The sequence below is a fragment of the Pseudorca crassidens genome, chromosome X, assembly GCF_039906515.1.
Source record: "Pseudorca crassidens isolate mPseCra1 chromosome X, mPseCra1.hap1, whole genome shotgun sequence".
NCBI lineage: Eukaryota > Metazoa > Chordata > Mammalia > Artiodactyla > Delphinidae > Pseudorca > Pseudorca crassidens.
In genome coordinates this window covers 34,765,203-34,773,003 of record NC_090317.1, presented here as the reverse complement: position 1 = coordinate 34,773,003, position 7,801 = coordinate 34,765,203, and the positions used below count along the sequence as shown (strand labels likewise).

The following is a 7,801-nucleotide window of genomic DNA, read 5'->3' as shown; positions in this document are numbered from 1 at the left end:
TCTCAACAAGAAAAATAAAACTAATTGTAAAAATCAGGGACAAAACGTGAAGAGAAACCATCTAAGAATTGTAGAGAGTAAATTATGTTTCTTAAGTAAAGAGGAAGAAAGGGAGAACAAATGGGAAATCCAGAAAGCTACAGGGAGATGAAGACACCACAGGAATTGCTGTTTCTTTAATTAGTTGGGATAGCCAGGCAGGGTAGCTATGTCTTGCCTGACTAAGTCAATGGGAAGGTGCAAAACAAGACTGAATTGAAGGTGAAAAAGTCGGGAAGGTGCAGGTGATACTAGATATAAGGATTAGCATTCTAATCAAACACTACTATATGGTTGGCTGTTGGAGTAAAATATGTTGGGAGATGAATAAAATTGCATCCTGGACTTCAGTTGTTTGACATTTGCTCTAAAATGTTGTTTTAAGATTTAGTTATAATTTAAGTTTATAATATGCTTTAGATACGAACAACGTTCAAAAGAATGTCTATCGTAATCAAAGAAGTCGGTTTACACCTTATAGCTCAAACCTTGGAGGCTGTGGCATACAACTGCCATCTGGTGTTGGTATGTTTGCATAGCAGGCTTATGCATTTAATACATTCAAAACAAAACAAAACAAAACAAAAAAACTACTTGGGGGCAGAATTTGCAAAACTAAAGTGATGAAGTGTTAGAGGTCTAAATTAATAAATTAATAAGGTGTTATTGTTTTAAAAAAGAGGACAGAAAGCAACCTCTGAAAATACTTCCTTATGGAATTCAGAGTGATGCAGAGACTGTTTCTATTTACTATTGGCAAAAGGGTTTTTTTTTTTCATGGATGTGGACAGCCCGTGAATTGTGAATGGATTCATTGTCTTGGTGGTCTGGTTTACCCTTCAATATGCTGTAAATTTACACAGCTGAGAAAGTGATCAAATACAAAAAGAAGTGCATTTGAGAGGAGACGTTTTGTAAGCTCTAAATTCCTCATTTTAAAGGTTATAGTCCTTTCAGCAAAATCAAACGTTCTTTTTCTTTTGTTGTGTAGTTCAACATTTTTCTGTGTCATGTAAGAGTGCTTAATGCTTCCAGAATTCATTTTACTCGAAGAAATCAGTTTGAAAAATCAAGCCCCATGATGCTTTCAAGATTAATACACATTCCATTGAAAATAAGTATACTGGTGGTACAAACATAAGTGATCTGTTCCAATCACCTAAAGTCAGGAAGGTTGGCAGAGACTGAACACCCAATCTCTGGCTCACTTCTCTTGGGAGTCAGATGGGGAAAGCTTGTCTTTTTTGAGCTTCATTTATTTATTTATTTATTTATTTTTGAGCTTCATTTTAATTAGCTGGTGGGGGGAAGCAGTGATGAAGTAGCCCGAGGGAAACCTCTAAGCTACCCAATTGAACATTACAAGACTGGCTCTATGGACTAAGAAAAGCTAAAGTTGCTTAGTTTTACAGTGAAAAATAACATTGGGGATGATTGCAGTTAGGAAGGAATGAGAGCCTTAACTACATTTCTTACTGCTCTGGTCCGAGAAAGTTTGCTTAAGAAATTATGAATTTGTAAAGAATGCTACTTCTCTGAAAAACAAAGTCTAGTTTTTTGAGTAACAGTGAAAGCTGTGACTTTTAGACTTTCTTGTAGTTCCCTTTGCGAGCAATTTGCTGTCTTACTTTTTTGGTTCACAGCTTGGAGTTATAAGCAAGCTGAGAGTGGCAAGAGAAAAATTTGTTCAGGCATCAGCAGGAAACTGTATTGGACATTTTCCTGAAACTTACCTCTGTCTCAAGCAATCAGGTCATATTAAATCTCAATGATACTTTACACATTTATCCAGTTCTACATTAAGCCTCTGACATCTTTAGCATTACCATTGAATAAAGTGAGTAAATAAGAAACAGAATGAAAAACCTGAGACTGATGTCTGCTTTATTTCTTCCACCTTTCTTTCCATCTTTTTTCCTCTGTGTCTCTAGCCATTTGAAGTGAATAGTTTGAAGATGGTGCTCCCCAATAATCAGTAGTCTATTCAGGACTCAAATGGACACCTTGCAATCTGTAACTTTAGTACCTATTCGCAATAATATCTGGACGTCCACTATTTTCTGTTTCTATAACCACCAGATAAGTGTAGGACTTTGTACAAAAATTGCAACAACTAAGCGATTTCTCTATCTTCTATTTTTGTCCCACCAGACCCATCCTATAGAGAGTAGTTAAGTCAATTTTCTCAAACATCATTTTTTCTTGCTCAAGTTCTTAGAACGTTTACAATTCACATAATACAGCAAATCCAAATTCATTGGTATGACCTTCAAAACCACTCTCCATATTGTTCTCATTTGCAATTTCCATGCTGTATTCTCCTATTAGCTCCCAATATGGGCTCTGCTGCAAACAAGCTAAACATGTTACATTGGATTATATTCTTGAATCTTCACAATGACCTTATGATGTATATGTACTTTTATTATTAATCCCACTTCATAGATGAAGATACTGAGGTTTATTGACAATAAGAACTTTGTCTAAGGGTAATGCAATTGGTTAGTGGCAAACATGGGATTAGAATCAGTGTTGGTTCCAGAATTAGTGCTGAATATTCAGTAGGCAGACTGTAGTGCCATCAGCCTGTGTTTAAAGCAGGGACACAAAAAATACGTTTAAAAAAAATTTAGTTTGATACTAAGGGAGGACATTATGGAAAATAATTAGCACTTTCTTAATCTTTATTATTTTACTTTGTTTTTATTTTCCTCATTTTATGCTATTGAACTTGGTCTCAAAAGAAATATTTGGTGAGAAAAATGTTAGATAATGTTATTTTATCTTTTTTAAACTTTGTGTTATGAAGAATTTAGAATGTATACAAAGTAGATAGAATAGTATAATGAATACCTATGTACTCAGTATACCCAGCCTCAATAATAATCAATTCATCCTGTGTTATCCATACCTCCATCCACTACCCCCTCCCATATTTAAGCAAGTCCCATTCATCATGTTATATATCATGTGTAAATATTTTGGTATGTATCTCTAAAAGAACAGGACCATTTTTTAACATAATGACAATACAATTATTTCACCTATAATATTAACAATAATTCCTTTAATAATGTCAAATATCCTGTCAGTGTACACATTTCCAGTTGTCTCATAAATAGTATTTATTTTATATACTATATATGAATTAGGATCCAAATAAGGTCTGCATCTTGTGATTGGTTGATCTTTTAAGTCTCTTTTAATCTACCACATACCCCACTATCTCTCTTCTTTTTCTTGGCAATATGTTGAAGAAACCAGGTTGTTTGTCTTGTACAGTTTCCTAGAGTATGGACTTTGAGGATTGCATTCTCATGTGTAGATTAACAAGTTCCTTTGTCCTCTGTGTTTCCTATAAATTGTCAATTGGATCTAGAGACTTGATTGGATCTACAGGTTTGATTTTTATTTTTTCCAGACTTACTTTATATGTGGTGTTGTCTTCTTCCATTAGGAAGCATACGATGTCTGACTGTCTCTCTAAATATATTTATATTAACTTAGGATATCTTGTGTGCTTATTATTTGATAAATGGTTCTATTTATTGGAGCTCAGCTTCATCTTTCTTTAATAAATCACATCCATAATTGTATTGTCTAAGACATTTCAGTTTCATGTTCTTTAAAGTGGAGATCTTGAAGTGAAAATCTTGAAGTAGAATTCTAAATGTTTCTACTTCTAATATCTTATAATCTCTTAATAAGGCATTCAATTCAATTTACATAGAAGTAAGAGTTTTCCCATCCACATTTTATCTATTGACAAATATAACTAAGTTATATAATTACAATATAAGTAGACTGGAATACACAATTCTGGGAACAAACACAACTGACTTTTTATAAGCAAACAGTTAAACTGGAGAGTGAAGAAATATGTGGTTACCCGTAAGTTTCAATATATCTTGGGCATCAGTTGATATGTTTTACAGAGTTAACATGGCAAATTAGTTAAATAATGTTCAATTAAAAGAGCTTCTAGCACATTGCTGTCCAATAGAACTTTCTGTGATGATGGACATGTTCTATATATACATTGTGCAATACAGTAGCCATTAACCACATGTGGCTATTGAGCACTTGAAATGTGACTTCCATGAGACTGAAGAACTGAACTCTTAATTTAACTAATAAATTTAATTTAATTCATAACCTTCTAGGATAGCTCAGTTCTATGATACAAAATCTACTCTGGGGAATAACTGGTTCCAGAGTCTCACTCCAGAGTCTGCACCTTTAACCACAACACTATGCTGCTTCCTGATCTGGTGTTTCTCAGGATTTTTTTTTAATGCATCAAACACATTCACATTTATTTTATTTTTTTAAGCAAATGACAAAGACCCAGTTTACCAACTTACCTTTTTAAAACCTAAGATTAGCATTACATATTTAAACAATTGTCTGCATAAAACCACAAGACCCCAAATAGCCAAAGCACTCTTGATAACCAAGAATAAAGTTAGAGGCACCACACTCCCTGACTTCAGACTATACTACAAAGCTACAGTAATCAAAACAGTATGGTACTGACTCAAAAATAAATACAGAAATCAATGAAACAAAATAGAGATCACAGAAATAAACCCATGTACCTATGGCCAACTACTCTACAACAGAGGAGGCACCAAAATACAATGGGAAAATACAGTCTCTTTAATAAATGGTGTTGGGAAAACTGGACAGCTACATGTAAAAGAATGAAATTAAAACATTTTTATCACACCATATACAAAAATAAACTAAAAATGGATTAAAGACCTAAATGGATTAGAAACCATAAAACTCCTAAAAGAAAACATAGGTAGTAAAATCTTTTACATAGGTCTCAGCAATATCTTTTGGATCTGTCTCCTTAGGCAAGGGAAGCAAGAGCAAAAATAAACAAGTGGAACCTAATCAAAGTTAAAAGCTTTTGCACATTGAAGGAAACCATCAACAAAACAAAAGGGCAACCCACCTAATGGGAGAAGATATTTGCAAATGATATGTCTGATAAGGGGTTAACATCCAAAATACATAAATAACTCACACAGTTCAATATTTATTTATTTATTTATTATTATTATTTTTTTTTGCAGTACGCGGGCCTCTCACTGTTGTGGCCTCTCCCGTTGTGGAGTACAGTCTCCAGATGTGCAGGCTCAGCGGCCATGGCTCACGGGCCCAGCCGCTCTGCAGCATGTGGGATCTTCCCGGACCGGGGCACGAACCTGTGTCCCCTGCATCGGCAGGCGGACTCTCAAGCACTGCGCCACCAGGGAAGCCCCACAGTTCAATATTTAATTAAAAAAAAAAGCTATTTAAAAAATGGGCAGAGGACCTGTATAGCCATTTTTCCAAAGAAGACATACTGATGGCCAATAAGCATGAGAAAAAATGCTCAGCATCACTAATCATTAGGGAAATGCAAATAAAAACCACAATGAGCTATCACCTCATACCTGTGAGAAGGGCCATCATCAAAAAGATGAGAAATAACAAGTGGTGGTGAGTATGTGGGGAAAAGAAAACCCTAGGACACAGTTGGTGGGAATGTAAATTGCTATAGCCACTACGGAAAACAGTATAGAGGTTCCTCATAAAACTAAAAATATAACTACCATATGACCCAGCAATTACACTCCTGGGTATATAGCCAAAGAAAATGAAAACCCTCATTTGAAAAGATATATGCACCCTAATATTCATAGCTGAGTTATTTATAATAGCCAAGATGTGGAAGCAACCTAAATGTGCATCAACAGATGAATGGATAAAGAAGATGTGATATATGTATATATCATCTATATCTATATATAGATGTTGTATATACATAATGGAATATTACTCACCCATTAAAAATGAAAATTTGCCCTTTGCAACATGCATGGACCTGGAGGGTATTATGCTTAGTGAAGTAAGTCAGAGGAAGACAAATACTGTATGTTTTCACTTATATGTGGACTTTAAAAAATACAACAAAACAAATGAATATAAGACAGAAGCAGTCTTACAGATACAGAGAACAAATTAGTGGCTATCAGTGGGGCAAAGGGTAGGGGGAGGGGCAAAAAAGTTGAAGGGGATTAAGAGGTACAAACTAGTAGGTATAAAATACACAAGATACAAGGATGTAATGTATAGTACAAGGTATATAGGCAATATTTTATAATAAATTTATATGGAATATAATTTATAAAATATCAAATCACTATATTTTACTATGAAACATATAATATTGTAAGTCAATTATACTTCAATAAAATAAACAATTGTCAAAACTTACTAAGTTGCCAGCATTCATGCACACTAGAAAATATCCTCAATTTATATCAATTAAACCAGAAATGCATTACTATTAATGCATTAATATCTTCCACTACTAAATACTGAAAAATTGAGATTATTTTTGTGGAAGATTCATCCTGGCAATGTTAACTTCACAGCAGGCTGACACTACTTAGCTCACATTTCAAACACAGTAGAAAGGCAGGTCTATGCTAGTGTTAGTGTAGGAAAGAGCCACAGGCACCCTGGGTTACATTTAATAGAAAACAAAGTGCATGCAGAGATTTACAACAATTTTAAAGACCAAAAAATGGTCCTATTATGTGGTCCGAACAATAAACTCAAAGTTTATGACCAATAGTGGTTTGGATGAGCTGTTTACAAATACTTTAGGTACAGTTATACTGAAAGATAGTTCATTTGGCATCTTAAAAAAAGTTCCTATCACTCTTCAGATGGAGCTTGTTATAGTTAACATTTCTGTTAAGTGCATGCATTGAATTGCTTGTTATCCAAGCATAGCAGCTGTTCCTTACCATTTAGCCTTAAGGACTTTAATTGGTCATCTTCAATGTCTACTCTTTCTTGACCGTTCTCGACAATTCTCTTTGTAGTGATTTTTCTGCCATTAACAATTTTAGAAGTTGACATAGATTTGAAGTTGCCCATTCCACTACCGCCAAGTGATGTGGAAGAGACTGAAGTGAGGCCCTCGTGATTTAGGGAGGCAAACGAAGTAAATCCGGTATCAAAAGAACACCCGCCCCTCCAAAATATGGAAAGCCACTGAAGGCAGAGAAAAGACTCTGTGCCTCAACTTCTGCTTCCTAGATCCCCAAAAAAGGCCTCAAATGGGTCTTTGAAGAAGTCCAATGAAAACGGACCCCTTCCACCAAAAAATTCCCTGAAGACGTCATCTGGGTTATGGAACGTGGATCCAAACTGAAAGGGACTGTTAAAATGACTTCCACCTGCACCTTCACCATTTAACCCTTCCTTGCCATATTTGTCATAGATATCCCGTTTTTAAGCATCTGATAACACCTCATAAGCCTCAGCTACTTGTTTGAATTTTCTCTCTGCTTATTCTTTATTCTCAGGATTTTTATCTGGATGCCACTTTAGTGCTAGTTTCCGATATGCCTTTTTTATATCCTTAAAAGGCTGAGTGATGTCTCTGCACGCCTAGAACTTCATAGGAGTCCACCACGTTTTGACAGGCTGTTGAAAGGAGCATGCGTTTCTGCCTTTAAGGTCATCTACGTGGGACCTAGGATGTGGGAGCCGGTGGCAGGAAGACAAAGCAATGGGGTGTGGCCTGGGTGTCCCCTCTGCTCATGCACTGCTGAGCTGGTAATGGTGGCAGCCTGCTGTTTCTCAGGATTTAGTCTTATATGCCTCTTTGTCTTTGTGCATGATATCCATTCTAGCTGAAAATTGCATCCTCTTAATTTCCCAAACCTCTTAGCCTGGTGTGGTAACCAGACTC

General features: G+C 35.5%; 1 pseudogene; it reads right to left on the bottom strand.

Moving 5' to 3' along the window:
• Nucleotides 1-6,795: 6,795 nt before the first annotated feature.
• Nucleotides 6,796-7,549, bottom strand: LOC137216600 (dnaJ homolog subfamily B member 6-like; annotated as a pseudogene).
• Between the last annotated feature and the right edge of the window lie 252 nt (nt 7,550-7,801).